Consider the following 20314-nt stretch of genomic DNA (forward strand, 5'->3'; position numbering starts at 1 on the left):
CAAACCAGTTTTAACTTATGGATCTGAGAGCTGGGTCAGAAGTAAAACACTTGACCAAAGACTAGAGACTGCAGATATGAGAGTCCTGAGAAAGATGGCATCAATGGTAATATCATATTAAAAACAATTATATTAGGAAAGAACTTGACATTGTCAGCATTCAGAAATACATTAGCAGAGCTAATCTCAGGTGGTATGATTACTTAAACATAATGGGAAGGAAGGATTAGCAAAACAAGTGTTCTCTGCCATGTTAGTAGGAAAACGACCCAGAGGAAGACCAAGATATAGGTGGATTGATACGATACAAAGTGCCTTAGACGATAGAAATATAAGATCTGGTAATGTTGGAGTTTTGACAAGTAACAGACTGATTTGGAAGGAAAATTGTAGATAGGAAGTTAGTAATGATGTAAATTTTTCATGTAGTACTATCATATCCTGTACACCCCCTTGAGGGTACATGGCAGGAATTTGATGATGAAGAAATTATATTCTTGGTTTAATCCTTCATCCAAAGTTTGCATGTGATTAACTTCACAACTGGGAAACTCTTGTCTAGAGGCTAATGATTTCACATCATTTGCGTTGGTATTCCATAATATAAAGTATATCCTTACAGACATGTATAATGCTATGCGTGTGAATATAATTTCTTGCCATCTTTAATTTTGAAGTGGTACAATCTCTTGTCTTACTTCCATTCCTTTGGAACTTGACCTAGTGTAAGACTCTCATGAAACCAATATGTCAAGGCAAATGCCAACTACCTAGCACGTTCCTTCAAGATACAAGGTGATATATCATTAAAGTCCCACAGTCTTATTAACACCAAATTTGCTTAATTTCCCATATACCTCTTGCTAACCCACAGGCAGTCTCTCCTCATCATCTGCTGCTCTCATGTCGAAAGACCTTTATGAATTACTTATTAAATACCTCAACTATATCTTCCACATCAGTTGTCCTTATACTATTTTCTCCTATCAGTGCCATCCTACCATAATCGTTTTTCTTTTTCTTTGCAGGCAACATATCAAAAGAACTCCCTAGGATTTTTGTCTTCAGTAGCTAACTGCTGCTTATACTGAACTTTTGCTACCCTTATCAACCGAGTCACCCTCCTTGCTTATTCTTTGTATTTTTCACGAAGTTATTACCACTCCTTCTATGTTGCCTTCATAATGTTTTTTCTCTGAATGCATGATTAATCTTTTCATTCCTACCTTATATAACCTTCTGACCTTTGAAATACATTCGGACATTGCTTCTACTAGATAGGTCTTGAATATCACCCAAGCAGCACTGATCTCCTTTCCATGCTACCACTGCAGGCTGTTCTCCTTAGCTTTTCCTAATCACCAGCCTTGTAATTCCATGTATACACTTTCTTCATAGAAGTCATCACATGGTTAGCTACCACCAAAGTAATCACTTCATGGTCACTCATCAACTGGAGGGAGATTTGACACCTCATTTATAATATCTGCTGATGAGATAACCTAAAATCCTCAATTCTTGTACGGCTTCTGTTACATATTGCCTGAGGTAGTTGTCCCTCTAAAACTTGCTCATTTTCTTTACTTCTGGTTGCTATCTCATTATTCCAGTCTATATTGCTGTAATTAAAATCCCCCACAATTATCACCCTTTCCTATTTTTCCATCATGGATAACACTCCACCATCCTTTTCACCCTTTCTGTCTTCACAAAATATATCATAAACTTCTTTCTCTATTCCTGCCAGGATGTTATTCTCCTCTAACCACGTCTCACTTATTCCAACAATTTTTGCACGAACAAATTCAATCAATGCAACCATTTCATTACCTTGTTTCTGATGTCTGTAGCATTTGTATACAAGCATAACAGTTCATTCCTTGATTTCCAACAAGGTTCACTGATACTACTTATTAGATGTGACCTCTCCATACCTTCCTCAAGTTATTTCTTTTTCTCCTTATTCATCTCAAACCTTTAAATCCAACTGTTTTCCTTATATCCTGGGTCATTCCCTTCCCTTTTTGTCTACACACACACAATCACATCCTCTTGAGCATCAACTTCTCGCTGTGCATGAATTATTGGAAGTGGAAGAAGATCTAGTTCATTGCTAAACTGGGGAAGTAAATAGTTAATAATGGTGATGTTAGATTCTGGAAGGTGATTTGGATAGATAATGTGAGCAGAGCATCTTCTTGGGTTCCAGTTCAGTGAAGTGAATGACGTGTAAAAGATGAAAATATTACATGCTATGTCTGACATTGATGAGAATAGTGCAAGAAATTATCTAGGGATTTGGAGATGGTGATAAATAAGTGAGTGATATATTGCAGAAGTAAGCAAAATAGCTGAAAGGATCACTTGGAGAGTGGGAAAACATCCTAACAAGGAGGCATAACAAGAAACCCTCACAATCAAACCTTATTAATAAGATTAATAAGGTTTGATTGTCAGGGTTTCTTGTGTATGAATTAGCAGAGGAATCCAGAGGTGGGTGATCACATGGTAACAAGACTGTGGAATCTTCCCCACAAGGATACATTAATTGTTTGTGATTGCAAAATTTGGTTGCTAGACAAAGAGGATGTGATAGAAACAAAAAAAAGGTACAAAAGAAGAAAAAGTTTTCCATATATTAAAAAAAAAACCTGCACCAGACACAGGACTTAGTCTGAGTACTATACTTTTTAATAACAGAAGTAGCAATGTGAGAGCATTTTTTGTTTGCTTGTGATATAGTTATTTTCATAATCCTGAATCCTAATGATTCATTGGAATCATGAATTCTGACAAAATATTGAACACTTGCCAGTTGTTTGGTGTTAAAAAGTGAAGGCAAAGAAGTAGGCATAACATGCTTGAATAAGTAGGTGTTCTCTGGCACGATTGCTTTATTTTGGGGTAATTTCAGTTTGAGAAAAAACTGCTGCCCAATGTGGTTTAGCCAACTCTCCATCACTTAAAAATCTCATAAATGTATTATACTTGACAAGAAATTATATTCCTATGTTAATCCTGTACTCAAGCATAAGTGTGAAGCAACGTCACATTTAGCCTATTTGTATTAGAGACTGTTGACTTTACATCATGATTATGGGAAATGTCACTATTCAGACCAGTTTTGATCTTTATTGAGGGGAAGCAAGAAACAAGAAAATACCAAGGTTAAATTAATGTAGAAGTCTGGTATACTAAAGTAATTCATGTAAAGCAGACTAGTCATGAAATTATTCACACTTATGCTTATACTTGGATATAAGAATAAAACAATACAATTGGCAAATTTGATATAACACACTGTAACCAGTGAAAAACTTCCAATAGCCATCTCTCATACACTTCCAGATATTCAAGAGGATGTAGTCTATCTTCAGGAGAATGTATAAAAGTAGCTAGCTGAATAGAAGTTTTTAAAGTAGTATGGAGATCATATTTGCAAAGAACTTTCAGCTATTTTTACTGATGTACCCTTAACATATGGAGGAATGGTTTTGCTGTGGTCTCAGTAAGTGGGATGGTGGGGGCATGTAATATTTTATTTTATAGGGGTTTTAGCCATGAGCTAAAAGTTGTTGCAAAAGTCCCTGAGCTCAGTTTCAAGTGCTGTGTCATTTGAACAAAGAGCCCTGGCTGAGTGAGTAATAATTTTGATGATGCCATACTGTTGGGAAGGGTGGTGGTGGTGTGATTGTTTATGTAAATATCTAACAGTATGAGTAGGCTTTCTGTAGATGGAGAAGGATAATGAGCCATTAGGAAGTTATGTCACTAGTGTATATAAAAAGCAAAGACTATTATTACTTTCTTTTTTGATGTGAAGTCTATTTTAGAAGGTTGGCTGTTAAGATGTTGCACCAAAAACATATCCAATGTGTCTGGACCATGAGGCCAAACAAATACATCAACATAGTGCAGCCAAGCTGTTGATTTGTTGATTTTTGTGTCTGCTGAGAGCTTGGTTTTCAAAATGCTCCATACAGAAGTTTGCTAGATGAGGGGGGAGGGGTAACCCATAGCTGTTTGTATATTTTTCCTTTCCATAGAAAGCATGTTTTCTTTCTTTAAGCAGAACATAGTATAGCATTTTTTGGCAGGATAGAAAGGGAAAACATGGTGGAGTATTACTTATGATAGGTATAAGTGGTGGCCTCTCAGAGTGAAGGATTTGGAGAGCAATGTACTAATGGTTTTGAGAGCATATGGTGTGAGGTGGTGGAGGGGACAGGACAAGATATTTAGTAAGGTGTTGCTATAAGCCAGAGAGCATATAGTGTGAAGAGCAGGAGACTTTTAGGCAGCTGAGCTTAGTGAGTGCAAAAAGAATGATTGTTGTGGGGAGATTTTAACTACAGCAGCATAAATTGGAAAGAGGGAACTGCAGGATCCCTCTTCCCAATTTCTGGAATTCTTAAGGGACAAATGTCTTAGGCAACATACAGTAGAAGGAACATGAAGTTCAAGAGTTTTGAATTTGCTATTGGATTAGAGAACACGATTATAACTGGTATACCTGATCCTGGTTGGAGAAAGTGAACGTGTGATTTTGACTTGAGGGATGAATAGACATGCAGAAATATTAAAGAGAAAGGATTTTATGTGGAATTATAATAATCTTGGAAATCAACTTGGGACAATTCCATGGATAGAGAAATTGGAAAGGCAAGATTCACCTTAAGTGAAAAGAGAACATAATTTGATATAAAGTTAATGACAAACAATATCAAACGGGAACTGCAGGTAAAAAAAAAAGTTATTGAGATATAAAGAGGAGTGGAGAGCAGATGCATGAGAAGAAAAAAGGAGGAGGAAGAATAACATTGCTAGACAAAGACAGGAGTAGAGTGACTGATGTAGAGGACATAATGGAGTTGTTTAATGATCACTGTATTGGCTATTTCATCCTGGAGAAGTAGGTTTTAATACTAGAGGGATGAAGAGAATCATCAAAGTTTAGAAGTGCAAGAGGAGAGCATGTTTCAAGTACCAAGTACTCTGAATGTCAATTAAGCAATGGAACTGGATGGAATTTTGCAACTTTTTTTTTGAGAGAATGTGCTAGAGAAACTGACAGCTCTGAAGCTTTTCAATGAGAATTTGACTACTAGAAAGATGTCCAAGTAATGGAAGGAGGAAAATACAGTGCATTGCACATAAGGGTGATAGTAGAATGGAAGTGTCAAATTACTTGTGTTTTAGTAATTTAACTGCCTTTTATAATGAAGTAACAAGAGCAGTTAATGAGGGAAATGCATATTTTATCTATATATCAAGGGCAAATATTCAGGATGTGCTAGGTGTGCAATTCACACACATGATATATTTTTGCTTTATTCCTGTTAAAGACTCCCCTAATTGTTTTCTGGTTTCACGTGATTCCTAAAATTAAACAACATACTAATGCTTCATGCAGAGGACTCTGGTGCATAAACATTGCATCACATTTGCATTAATAGCGCAGTGTGCAGTCACAAATACTGACACCTTTGAAAACATGTACAGATTGCACAGTGCACCAAATTCTTAGCATTCCAGTGATTTTAAACCACCCAGAAGGTGAGGCAGGTGGTGCGCTGAGACAATAGCACTCAGAAATCAGTGGTAATGATTGGTTACTGTATCAACCAATCCAATTAAATGTTGTCATTTGTCATGAGTTGCTGTTCTTGTTTTCTGAGTTTCATCTGTTCTGCATACATGAAATGTGAACTGATGTGTTTAGGACACCGATATAGACAAGTTTTTAATATGTAATTTTCTATAAATAATTTATAACTTTTTTTTGCCCATATTTACAATGGGAAACAGCATTGATGATCTACTGAATGTCCTGTTTACTGACAGAGCTTTTGCAGATCATACGATTATAGTCGAAGATGAAAATGAATTATTTAAGCTTTTCTTTGGTTTAATTCAGAAAAATAACTTCCCAAGTGGTAACTTTTTCTGAATGTATGATATGCTGTATTTAAAAATCATATCAAAATTCAAATTATCAGTGTCTTACTCTAGTACAGTGGTTCCTAAACTTTTTCGGTTCACGGTGCCCTTACTGTAATCAAGATTTTTCCATGGCACCCAAAAGTAAGAACACAAGAGTACCTAATAGTTGCAGTGCACAGTTGGTGCAGTTAGGTTGGTTAAGTTAAAAAAAAAAATAAATGAAACACTTATTTCAAATTCACAAACAATTTATATAAAAAGTATTCAAGTACACATTTTGAACAATCAAATCATTGAATAAATGAATCTTAATTAGTAACATGGGTGAGCCCATTGTTCACTGCACATCTCAAATCTTGGAATCAAACTGGATACAGCTACCCTCATTTCCTGTTCCACATTGATTTTCACATGATACATCAACACATACCATTCTAAAACCATGTGGGCTAAGTGTCATTTCAGTGAAAATATTGGAATATTTTGCAGCACCCCAGGGTGCTGCAGTGCACAGTTGGGAACTACTGTAGTATTTGTCAATAATAATCTAAGATCACCATGAAGCATAAACCCTTTGTGCTACTTACATAAACGGTGCACATAAAGCATAGCTATTGTTCATATGACCTTTATGCTTTCCATATTTAAAATTATATTAATTGATAAAGTATTCAAAGTTATCTTACAATTAATTGCATTGGACCAATTAAGATGAGTGCTGATGCACTATACACTCTTAAAACTTTCGTACATCCATAAAAATTCAAATCATATGGTCAGACTGACATGAATTTTGTAGTGTGGGTTGCATAAGCAACTCACATGCCCATTTTGCCATTGATCTATAATATCAGTGGCATTGTGTGCCCATTTAGGTTGAGTGTGCTCGAGTGGCTTATGCAACACATGCTATAAAATTCACGTCAGTTTGACTGTGTGATTGCATTTTTTTTTTAAATTGATGTATGAAAGTTTCAAGAGTGCATAGAGCATCATCACTCATCTTAACTGATCCAGTGCAATTAATTGCAGGATAACTTTGAATATTTTTCAATTAATTGCAACCAAATCTGTGTAGAGTTGGGGGAGGGGGGGGACAACGTGTTTAAGATATATTAAAACACAATAACGAAGGAGAATGCTATATTTCGTTGGTATATTTGAATTACTGAAAGGTGTACATATAATACCAAGTACAATCATACAACTGCTAAAGCTCTGGCAGAAAAAGGGACATTCAGTAGATCATCAAAAGTTTGCTATTGTAAATATGGGCAAAAAAAAGTTACAAAATCATTTATAGAAAATTATATATTAAGAACTTGTCTATATCAGTGTCCTAAACATGAAACTCAAAAAAACAAAAATAGCAACTCATGAGAAATGACAACATTCAATCAGACTGGTTGGCACAATAACCAATCACAGCCACCGATTTCTGGGTGCTATTGTCTCGGTGCACACCCTGTTATGCCTTCTGGGGTGGCTTAGAAACCACTGGAACAATAAAAATTTGACCAGCTATGCCATCCACGTGTGTACAAATGGTTCAGAAGTGTCTGTATTTACGACTACACACCTCAGCTTTTAACACAAATGTGATGCAATGTTTGCACATCGAAAAGTGTCCTTTTTGTGAAGCATTAGTACATTGTGTTTAATTTTAGTAATCACGTGAAGCCAGTAAACAATTAGGGTAGTCTTTAATAAGAATAAATGCAAAAATAATATCAGTGATGTGTGTGTAGTGCATCCAGAATATATGCCCCTGATTTTTTTATATATATATTTCTTTTCTTTTATTATTTAAATTAAGGGGATATTAAATTCCACATTGTTTTAAAACTGAATAAGAAACTCAAAGATTGGAATCAGAGCTTCATGCCGAATATAGTAAACTATAAAGTATCAGCGACCACTAGCGTGAGCTAATGCAAGTGACCCTAGTACGTAGTACAATACCGGAGAACTCTCAGCAAAGTCGGTAAAGTTTCTGATCGCTATTCTTAGATATTTTCCATAATGTAAAAACACATTTCCTAAGAAATGTATGCTGTTATTACATTATGGTGGGAGGTCACTACCCAGACCGGTTTCAGCCTTTTTTGAGGCTTTATCAGTGAGTAGCTAGACCAAATTAATACGGTATTAATTTGGTCTAGCTACTCACTGATAAAGCCTCAAAAAAGGCTGAAACCGGTCTGGGTAGTGACCTCCCACCATAATGTAATAACAGCATACATTTCCTAGGAAATGTGTTTTTACATTATGGAAAATATCTAAGAATAGCGATCAGAAACTTTACCGACTTTGCTGAGAGTTCTCCGGTATTGTACTATGTACTAGGGTCACTTGCATTAGCTTACACGCTAGTGGTCGCCAATACTTAATAGTTTACTATATTTGGCATGAAACTGATTCCAATCTTTGAGTTTCTTATTCGGTTTTAAAACAATGTGGGATTTAATATCCCCTCAATTTAAATAATGTTTATATCACTGAAATGAAGCTTATTAGCTCTTTATATTTAAGTTTTCTTTTATTTTTTAATAAGATGATATTTAAGTTACATCACATGTGTAAATGTCAGGTTAATAAAATGGATCAGTTGTCAGACAATTGTGTATGAAGGAGTGGTATCAAGGAAGCAAAAGGTTACAAGTGAGGTTCCACAGGGACCAGTATTGTTTAACCTTTATTTTTTTTTTTTTTTAAATAACGAAACCTGTGGTGCGTTCATAATTAGAAGAAACACACGTATAAACCACAGTGAAAATTATTTAATTGTAAATATTTCATCCTAAGTATCTTAGGACATCATCAATACAGTATTTAAACAAAATTAGGAATAACATACAGTTAGGGGCACATGATTACAATAGAATCTCATGAAAACGTGCATAACGTGCTAAAGTAGTAAAAAAAAAAAAAAAACGTTAATTATTTAACACAATTTTGTATGATAATTTCCCATACTTTAGGAATAGTAAGAACGTTGTTGCGGTTTAGGTTTGGTCTGTGTAGAAGGGCTTCAGAACTTCCTTTGTATAAACGTTCATGCTTAAATAAAGATCTATGTAAAAGTTTAGCCTTTTCCCCAATGGATCCTATGGTTTAGATTTTCAATTCAGTGTTGAGAGAGGCCAGTCTTCTTAAACCGCAGAAATCTGGCCTCTCTCAACACAGAATTGAAAATCCAAACCATAGGATCCATTGGGGAAAAGGCTAAACTTTTACATAGATCTTTATTTAAGCATGAACGTTTATACAAAGGAAGTTCTGAAGCCCTTCTACACAGACCAAACCTAAACCGCAACAACGTTCTTACTATTCCTAAAGTATGGGAAATTATCATACAAAATTGTGTTAAATAATTAACTTTTTTTTTTTTTTTTTTTTTTTTTTAATACTTTAGCACATTATGCACGTTTTCATGAGATTCTATCGTAATCATGCGCCCTAACTGTATGTTATTCCTAATTTTGTTTAAATGCTGTACTGATGATGTCCTAAGATACTTAGGATGAAATATTTACAATTAAATAATTTTCACTGTGGTTTATACGTGTGTTTCTTCTAATTATAACCTTTATTATGACTGATTATCTTCTAGCAATCTATGACAGTATCATTATAGATTGCTAGAAGATAATCAGTTGTTTGCTGATGTAAAGTTGGAAAGAGTTACTAATAGTCAGATGTAGTAGCATTTCAGGAGGATGTGAATAAGTCGGACAGATGGGCAAATGAATGGACGTATCAATTTAATTCAACTAAGTTGAAAGTCTTGAAGTTCAGGATACATCAATAGGAGACTGCATACTCTGCTGGAGGAAGTGACCTTGGAGTGATGACTGATAGAAACTCACAAAGGATATGTTGCAAAGGTGAAGGAAACCCAGAGATCGCTGAAATACTCAGAACGCAGACTAGTAGAGATAAGAGTTGCGATTCCATTGAGCTAATTAAAAACTTTTATTTTTCTATTTTCTCATACCATTTAGACTGTATTTTATTACTTTGTATTAATAATTACATACTGAAATCAAATTTGTATTTCTGTGAACGAAAGTAATGGAAAGAATCTTTAAAAACATTTTAATATATTCCTATATACATGTAAGGTAAACACTTAAGCAATAGGGTGTGACAGTTGGGGTAAGTTAAATAAGATGTAAAATCTGTTTCATGTAAAATTTGCAGAATGTAATTCTTATATAAGTCAGAGTCTACCTGTGCTGAAATACATGCAGAAAGTTGGAGTAATTCAAGTAGGCAAAAGCCTTGAGGGAGAGAAAAAAAAAAACCACATCAAATAAAAAAAAAAAAACCATCAAGGAATAAGAAGAGGAGAGAATGGAAACAATAGGAGCGAGGGAATGGTAAGAGGTATAATGTATGGCGACTCAATGATCCGTGGTGTTCAAGATAGTATGCATGAGGAGTGTTTGCCAGGAGGAACAATAGAAAGGGTGGCTATGGCAATTAAGAGAGGTGAAAGGGTGGACGAGATGATTGTGATGGTAGGAACGAATGACTTGAGTGGTAATGTAAGTCGGGCAGCGAGAGATATGAGATTTTTGCTTGAGACTGTACGGAAGAAGACAGAGAGGAAAAATAGTGTGTGTGTTGCCTAGGTATGATAATGATGAGCTGAGCAGAAGAGCGGTGATATTGAATGGCATAATAGCAAGAATGTGTGACAAGAGAGGACTGGTATATGTGGATGCTTGGAGTGCGTTTGAGGAAAGAGAGGAGTTGTATGCGAGAAATGTTTACATTTGAATGAGGAAGGACGTAGGCATCTGGAGAGATTGCTGTTCTGAATGAGTCAGTGTGTCCCAGGGAGGAAGATAGCAGGGGTGGCCTCTTGTGGGAATGGATACTTGGGAGAAGGGAGACAATGTCAGGTAACACTGAGCCCAGTGGAGTCTAGAAAGGATAATGCTGGGTATAGAAACAATGGCATTTATATGCTTTATACTAATGCCAGGAGTATCCAGAATAAGGGAGAGGAATTGGTGGCGCAGATAGCATCAGCCTGGCCAAAAATTATTTCGATCACTGAGATGTGGTTGACAGAAGGGGATATAACAACAGGAATAGAATCGCTGGGTATAGCATTTTTCGTCAGGATAGGAGGGGAAAGCATGGTGATGAGGTGCTGCTTATGATAAGTGATGACCTATGTCCTCTAAGAGTGGAGAATTTGGAAGGAAGTGAGACAAATGATTTTGAGAGCGTATGGCGTGAGGTAGAGGTAGGCAAGACAGGATATTTAGTGGGGTGTTGCTACAGACCCAGAAGCACAGAGGATGGGGACCAGGAGATGTTTAGACAGCTAAGTTTGGCAAGTGCAAGAAGAATGATTGTTATGGGAGATTTTAACTTCAGTAGTATAAATTGGAGAGAGGAAGATGCATGTAGCAATAGGGGAATGGAATTTCTAGAATTCTTGAGGGACAAATGTCTTAGGCAACATGTAACAGAGGGAACAAGAGGTTCAAAAGTTTTGGATTTGGTTATAGCATCAGAAGAGTTGATAATAACTGAGTTGACGTCTCTCCCACCAGTTGGAGAGAGTGACCATATGGTGTTGACTTGGAAAATGAATAGACATGCAGGAGTATCAAAGAGACGGGAACTTATATGGAATTATAAGGCAGGTGATTATAATAGTCTTAGACGTCAACTTCAGGAAGTTTCATGGAGGGAGGAATTGGAAGGCCGGGATATCACCAGTGCGTGGGAAATCGTGAAAGAATATTTGTTATCAGCAATGGTAAGTTGTATACCACGAGTGAAGAAGAGGACGCAATTTGGAGTAAAGTGGATGACAAACAATATTAAACAGGAATTGCATGCAAAAAAGAGGCTATGGAAGAGATATAAGGAGACAGGTGAAGAGATGCATGAGGAATATAAGACACAGGCCAGAAGAGTGACTAGTGTGGTAAGGAAAGCGAAACTGGAATATGAGAGGAGATTGGCCCTAAGATCCAAAGAAAATCCTAGGGAATTTTTTAGCTATGTGGCCAGTAGGAGGAGAAATGACTGTGGAAGAATGATATTGTGGGATAAAAATGGGAATAGAGTGACTGATGCAGAGGACATAGTGGAATTGTTCAATGAACACTTTATTGGAGTATTTCATCCTAGAGGAGTCAGTTTTAATGCTAGAGGGATAGGACTGGTTCGAGGTCTGGAGGTACAGGAGGAGAGTGTGTTTCAGATACTGAGTACTCTGGATATCAGTAAAGCTGTGGGACTGGATGGTATTTCACCACGAGTTTTGAGAGAATGTGCTAGGGAATTGACAGTACCTTTAACGTGGCTTTTCAATGAAAGTCTGGCTTTGGCAAAGGTGCCCAGGGAATGGAAGGAAGGTAAGATAGTGCCATTGCATAAGTGTGGTAACAGACTGGAAGTGTCTAATTATAGGCCAGTCTGTGTGTCATCAGTAGTTGTTAAGATCTTGGAGAAAGTAGTGAGGGACCGTATACAGCATTGGGCAGATGAGGGTAATGTTATCTGTGAGAATCAACATGGATTTGTGAAAGGACACTCTTGTTTTAGCAATATGCTAGCCTTTTATAATAAAGTTACAAGAACATTAGATGAGGGAGGCATATACTGCAATTTTCTTAGACTTGGCGAAGGCATTTGACAGGGTGCCACATGATAAGCTGATATTTAAGTTGCAGCACATGGGTCTGGATGTCAGATTGGTCAACTGGATTCAGGATTGGCTATCTGATAGGTATCAGAGAGTTGTGTATGGTGGAGCAGTTTCCAGGAGGCAGAGGGTTACAAGTGGGGTCCCACAGGGCTCAGTACTAGGACCTATATTGTTTAACCTTTATATCAATGACATTGCCAGTGGATTGCAGGGGGATATTCAGTTGTTTGCAGATGATGCGAAGCTGGGAAGGATTATTAGTAATAGTGCAGATGTGGTAGCCCTGCAAGAGGATTTAAATAAGCTAGATAGATGGGCAAATGAATGGGGGTCGGTTTAATGCAGCAAAATGTAAGGTCTTGAGGTTTGGGAAACATCAATGGCATGCTGCATACTCTATGGGAGGAGTTATACTGGAAGAAGTAGTGGAGACAAGAGATCTGGGGTTGATGATTGATAGAAACCTGAAGTTTAGGAGACATATTGCAAAGGTGGTGAAGGTAACACAGAGGATTGCTGCTATTATGAGAAGGACACTGACCTGCAGAGATAAGAGGGTTATCATTCCGTTGTATAAGTCTCTGATCAGACCACACTTGGACTATTGTTCTCAGATTTGGTCCCCAGGATTTGAAGGGGATAAATTAACTGTGGAAAGGATACAAAGACGGATGACAAAGATGGTTTCAGGACTGTACAAGGATAGTTATGAGGATCGGCTGAGAGAATGTGGACTGCAGAGTTTGGTGGATAGAAGAAGGAGAGGTGATATGATTGAGACTTTTAAACTGTTGAGAGGTGGTTACAGGGTTGACACTGGGGAGTTCTTTCGCTTGGTTGATCAGCAGGAAGGAATGATGACAAGAGGCCATCCCTGGAAATTACGAAAGGAAACTGTGAGCAAGAGGGTAAGGAGTGGTTTCTTTGTGTGGAGGGTGGTTGAGCCGTGGAATGCATTGCCTGATGGAGTGGTGGGAGCGAGAACGGTCAGTGAGTTTAAAGAGTGGTATGATAGACTTTGTGTTTCTCAGGGGGGGGGGGACCTCCCCTCGATGAGTCTTGACAGACTTTGTCTTAGGAAGGACCTCCCTCGATGAGTCTTTTGACTCCTTGGAGGCCTGAATAATAATAATAATAATAATAATAAAAATCTTTATTGCATTTATATTGCATTGCATTCTATATTGCATTTATTTTGCCTCATTCAAAAAATGCACAAAAAATTAACTCTGGTTTAATTGCTGTATAAGTAGAATAACAGATCTCAAAGCCCTAGACCTGTACTGCTTAGAAATACTCACCTTAGAAATCTTTATCAAAAACATTAATAAATGGTTTATTATTGAGTGTATATGAAATAATGCAGTTGCTGTATTTTAAGACTATAAGGCTTGACAAATTACCACATTCAGTGCCAGTGACACTTTAAAGCTTCAAATCAAATATTTGCATATGTGCTACTGCCACTTCTAAGTGTTGTAAGACTTGTGTGTTTCTATACTACATAACTCAGTCTGGCCTAGGCAGTCAAATCATTTGGATGTATAGGCACTGCAACAAGGTTATTATGAATGGCCTGAGGACACCGTCATAAATGAGTGACAGTGAAAATGTTAAATGCCATAATTTCTTTCATACTGTGAGTTATATAACTGAAAAATCAGAATGATTCTGATAATAGTATAACTTGCACCAAATGAAGAAATTATTATTAACTATAGAATAATTAATCTTCACTAAAAAGATTTATACTTCTAAATAGAAATCCAAGTTTATTTAATTTATGTTAGCAACATATATGATGCCAATCTCCCTACCACCACCACACAGCATCAATTTGATATAGGTTCTGAAGCATTTCTGTGGGATGGACCAGTCAAAAAAACACTTATTATAAATTCAAAATTAAATCACAGTAATAATTCTTCCGTAGCTTTTTTTTATTCATTTATTAATGGCTAATTTTCATTTCTTCAGCAATCTTTTATATTATGTGGATAACTGAGCTATCAAGTTTTATATGATTTTGAAAATTAACATTTTCAAAATTTAACATTAATAAGCTAGCAACATTTATGAGATGGAATTTTTGTAGACCAAATAAAGTATTTCCTATTTATATCATCATTTAGCAGATATCCAGATCAAAATGGTATCTAATCATTCTAATAAAAATAATACTAGAGATCTGCAAGTAAAACAGATGACCACTGTATCAGGAAGAAGTTCTTTATTATGAAAATTATAACTTTTTACCTGAAACAAATATTCCACATCTGGTTGTCCGGGAGCAGGCATCCTAAGGCCTGTTGGCCACAAAGTGGCATACCATGCTGTTTGGAATGGCCTGCCTGACAAAAAGAAAAGATTGAACACTTAATTAGGACAATGAATCATTAAAAGTACAGTACATGGAGGATAATTTATGATTAGTAATAAGAACAGATCTCAGATTATTGGGATGTGTAATTTTCTGGACAAACAAAATATTTAAATACTAGAAGCTAATTTCCCCATATTATACATTTGTCATGCAAAACACTAACATCTTAATTTACACAGATACAGCCTACAAACTCTCACATAATAGGACAAACTGACATCTAACGATTTATTAATTAGCGTAGGACAAAACTACAACTTTTTTTTTTTCAGGTGATTAATGATAATCAGGCAACTTAAAAATTAAGCAAAATAGAATAGTATGAATTTATTTGAAATCTAAGATCTGATTTACATCTCACTGAAAAGAAAGAAGGAAAGTCAAGAAGCAAATGAAATGCTTCCACAGCACAATTGGAAGAACGACTGTATGTTGCGTCCTTCGATTCTCATCGTAACAAGAGGAATCTTGATATGGACTTTTTTTCCAACTGAAGGTGAGTTAGCCGATCTCATACAGAGGTAGCATGGTTTTTCGTGCAGGATGAAAAACCTGGGAAACTCAGGTTTTTCATCCTGTATACAGAACACATGCAGTTTACAGACAAAAATACTAGTGGTAGTGATGGTGGTGGGCAATAGATGGTGTAGGAAATGATAGTAGTGGCAGTGCGCTGTAGTTGGTGAATTAAGTGGTAGAGACGTAGAGTAGGTGGCCTCCCTCAATGAGTTTTTGGACTCATTGGAAGTGTCATATAATAATAATAATAGTGATGATCAACAAAATCAGAGAGGCAATGTAAATCACACAGCAAAAGACATGCAACTGTGATTGTGTAGGGAAAAAGGTGCGAGACAGCAGTGAGCATGTTGTTTCAGTAAAACTATGAAATAACATACATTATGGGAAGCTGTATAATATACAATCTACATATAATACAATATACCAATATAAAATCATAGGTCTGACACTATTAGGAATACTGACAATGTAAAGCTGTTTCTGCATACAAATGACAACTTGTATTAGTTAACCATCTGTGACAAAAATTACATCCTGAAAGGAATAAATTAAACAGTATAGCATATTTCAAGAAGATGAGGAAAAAAGCAGTAGTGCTATAAGCTGCACCTGCTTACTGTAGAATACAGAACTAAGAGAAAAATGGAACCAATGGCTTCGTGGTGTACAAAATAGATGTGGACTGGAAAGGATGTTTAAAGCGACATTAGTATAAGCTGAAGAGAACATGACAGGTGGGAAATGCTTTGGCAAACTGGCTTGGAAAGTGCAAATCAGGTAAGTAATCATTGTGGCCCATCTCATGTTTGTGCATTATAGGATCTGAAGCAACTGACATGAAGTCAACAGCCTCTGTATACAAGTAGACTAGTCTTCACATACGAATTGTTAAGTATAGTAATTCTCTGTAACCCTTCTTTGTAAGGAACTTTTTTCACAGTTTATAACCATTCGAAAGATCAGAGATCAATAGTACTTCAGAGATACCTGTAAGCCATAATGGCAACTGTACACCTCTAGTAAGAAAGATTAAGATCTGGGAAAGGAATGGATAAAGTAGAGAAATCAAGCAAACAAGACCTGCATAAGAGTAGTGGTGGTGGTAGTAAAACAAAAAAAGGCAGTTAAAGACCAGTTCTACATTTCTTCTGTAGGTGTTAAGATTTTGGAAAAACTAGCAACAGTTTGTATGCAAATATATACGAGGATGGTCTGAAAAGCTCTCAGTCTAAAAATGTAAAAACAAATTTATAAATTTCAAAATCGTTTTTATTTTTCAACATAATCTCCCTTAAGACTAATACATTTATTAGAGCGATGCTCTAGAGCCATTATCCCGTCCCTGTGGTGGTTCCCAGTAAGATCTGCAAAATACCACTCTACAGCAGCAATCATCTCTTGATTTGAAGAAAAACACTGACCAGCAAGGAAGAATTTTAGTTTTGGGAAGAGATAGAAGTCAGAGAGAGAGCCAAATCTGGGGAATAGGGTGGATGTTCCAACAATTCATAGTGCAGAACCCTTAATTTTCCCATTACCAAAACATCTTTTTTGGGCAGGTGCATTGTCCTGATGAAAGATGGTTTTTCTTCTTCTGCAAACCGGGTCTTTTCTTACAAATTTTTTCGTCTAGTCTGGTTAAAAGATCGGAATAATATTCCCTGGTTATTGTTTTACCCTTTTCAAGATAATTAATAAACAAAATTCCTTTAGCATCCCAAAACACCGATGTCATGACCTTTCCTGCTGGTGGAACTGACTGTCTTCTTTGGCACTGAAGAACCGGCTTCTGTCCACTATTTTGACTGCTGTTTGGATTATGGTGTGTAATGGTGAATCCAAGTCTCATCCATAGTAATAAATCTACACATAAAATCAATTTTATTCTTGTTAAAAATGCTCCAAGCACTGTTGATTTTCATGTGAGTGCGTTTTTGATCTGCTGTGAGCAAGCAAGGCACCCATCTTACGCAAACTTTTTCATTTGCATTTCTTCATGCAAAATATATCCTACACGTTCTTTTGAAATGATTATAGTCTCAACAATTTCATGTACTTTGACTCGCTGGTCATTCAATACCATATCGTGCTCTTGATCAATGATTTCTGGTGTTGTTACACTTTTTGGACATCCTTCATGTGGATCATCTTCAAGGCTGGTATGGCCACATTTAAACTCAGCAGCCCATTTCTTAATCGTCGAAAACGAAGAGTGCCCATGGCATCTTCAAAACATAGACTTCAAATGAATTTCTTTTGGTGTTAAACTCTCTTTTACAAAGAATTTTATAACTGCACAATACTCAATTTTATCCATTTTAAGGGATACAGACAACACTTTTCCTTCAGACAGCTGTATAAAACAAACTACTTGATAGAATGACTTGCAATTTCACATGGATGCTTATGACAGATGTGCCAACTTAGAAAAAAAAATCTCTTGCCAATAGTGTTGCCATCTATGGTTGAGGCCAAGAACTTTTCAGACCACCCTCATATTGGAAAGGCTTATGTTATTCATAATAGCATTTCACAGTATAAACAGCACCAAGAGATGGGGAAAAAAAATTAACATTTTGCTAGTTTTTATCTACTGTCTTCAGAGCACAAATTATAACTGTGACAAGCATAGAGCACTAAACTTAATGTCCTTACATGGCATCCTATATGGGCTGGATACCCATAAAGTTAATTTGGAGAGGTCAGGTTATCAGATCTCAGAATGACTGTTTCCCCAGATGTTTGGCAAATTAATGCAACCATACTGTAAAGGTGGGGAGAGTGCTTCATAGATGATGCTGATTCTAGAAATTGTCTCTCAGAACCTGTAGTGACTTCTGTGTAATATGGAACACGTGAACACGGAAGTCTGAAGCATAGTCTGCCAATCTTGCCATGTAGATGACCATAGATGTAATTTTTACATTCAAGGTTGATAAACTGATCTATCAGTCTGTCCAAAATAGGACAACCTGCAGGCACAAGGAACTTTATACACTCCTAGATATTCAAGAGGATGTAGTCTTTCTTTAGGAAAATGTATAAAAGTAGCTAAACAAATAAAAGATTTGAAAATGGCATGGAGATCGTATGTCAAACTTTCGCTATCTTTTCTATGCCACTTTCCAACCTTTTATTCAATTAGCTACTTGCATACATTCTCCTAATGGGATGGACATAATTTTGCTGTGATCTTTTGTGTTGTTTGCCAAAAGGAAGGGGGCCAATGTAGCCATTGGCTAAAATAGGTGTTGAAAAAGCACCCAAGATCAGTTTCAAAGGTTGTCATCTGAACAAATAGCTCTGGCTCCAAGTCAATGTTTTGAGGATGCCATCCTGTTGAAAAAGGTGGTGGTGTGATGGCTTACATAAATACCTTCCTATATGAGTGGGTTTTCTGTAAATGGAAAAAGGATAATGAGTCATAAATTCATGTAACTAGTGCATCTAGAAAGAGGAGATAACCGTTATTTTCTTTTTTTATAGTGAAGTTTATTTTAGGATGTTGGTTGTTAAGATCCTGATTTACGCTAATGTGCAGACCCACACTTCACCACAGGCATTCAAAACGGAAATCGTACAGAATAAGTTGGTTAATCCTTATTCTAAAAGTGTCTTATGTCTGTGTTCATGGGGCCAGTTTGCTTGTTATGAGAGGACGAAAAAGCTGAGTTTCCAGATGAAAAAATCCTCTACCTCCATATGAGACTGGCTAACTCACCTTTAGTCAAAAGAGACCAAATAAAGGTTCCTCATGTCATAGATGGGAAATCAAACCCAGGCTTCATCTATACTGACTGAGCTACAGAGGCTCTCAGTTGTTAAGATACACTAAAAATATAACCAATGTATTGGGACCATGAGCTCAAACAGCAAAATACATCAACATAATGCAGCCAAACATTTGGACACATGCCACTTTCAAACTATTTAGCTAGCTACCTTTATCCATTCTCTCAAAGATCAACTTTATTCTTTTGCACATCCTGGAGTGTAAAAAGTTCTGGTGCCTACTTTGGACAAACTACTACATCAGTTAACATCAACCTTGAACACAAAAATCACATCTGTAATAAGGATAATGAGATAATAATAATGCTAAACTACCTGTTTAGCAAGTTGAGATTGGCAGACTATGCTCTGGATACTCCTTCACATAACATAAGATTGAAGAGGACATCTATATTATGTAGATGTTGTGGAGATCCCAGAGATTTTTGGAATCAGCATCAGCTATGAAGCACTTTCCTAACCTCAACAAGTATGGTTGCATTAATTTGCCAAAGATCTTGAAAACAGTGTTCCAAGACCAGGTAATCAGACTTCTCCAAATTAACTTTAGTTATCTGATCTACTGCCATGTAAGGACATTAGTTCTTTTTCAGTTACCGTTTGAAATGTTTCCACAATTATTTAGTTCAGTGATGTGCGCTTGTCACAGTTATAATTTGTACTCAGAAGATGCTGGATAGAAAAACTATCAAAATATTAGTAAGTTTAATGAAGTTATTTTTTGGTGGTGTTTATACCATGAAGTGCTTCTTATAGATAAACTTATATATTGGTTATACATGTAATTTCCTGAAAAAATTAAAAGCTAACGTATACTAGAATATTAATTAAAAACTTTAATCAATATCTTCCTATATTTTGGCAGTGTTATATTACCGTGCGCTTGTCACAGTTATAATTTGTACTCAGAAGATGCTGGACAGAAAAACTATCAAAATATTAGTAAGTTTAATGAAGTTATTTTTTGGTGGTGTTTATACCATGAAGTGCATCTT

General features: G+C 36.3%; 1 protein-coding gene across 7 annotated transcripts in view; it reads right to left on the minus strand.

The window, feature by feature from the left end:
* Positions 1–20314, minus strand: part of LOC150103134 (uncharacterized) — a 297815-nt gene that overhangs the window by 214174 nt on the left and 63327 nt on the right. For 6 of the 7 annotated variants that reach the window (XM_090397967.1, XM_090397966.1, XM_090397970.1 and 3 more), the window contains exon 2: positions 14879–14973. The gene's annotated coding sequence lies outside the window, so the exon portion shown is untranslated. The remainder of the gene's footprint in view (positions 1–14878; positions 14974–20314) is intronic. The other variant, XM_090397972.1, reaches the window with a different exon arrangement.

Source organism: Typopeltis vanoorti, chromosome 9 (genome assembly GCF_054136105.1).
Source record: "Typopeltis vanoorti isolate ZY-2024b chromosome 9, IOZ_Tvanoo_1.0, whole genome shotgun sequence".
NCBI classification, from domain to species: domain Eukaryota; kingdom Metazoa; phylum Arthropoda; class Arachnida; order Uropygi; family Thelyphonidae; genus Typopeltis; species Typopeltis vanoorti.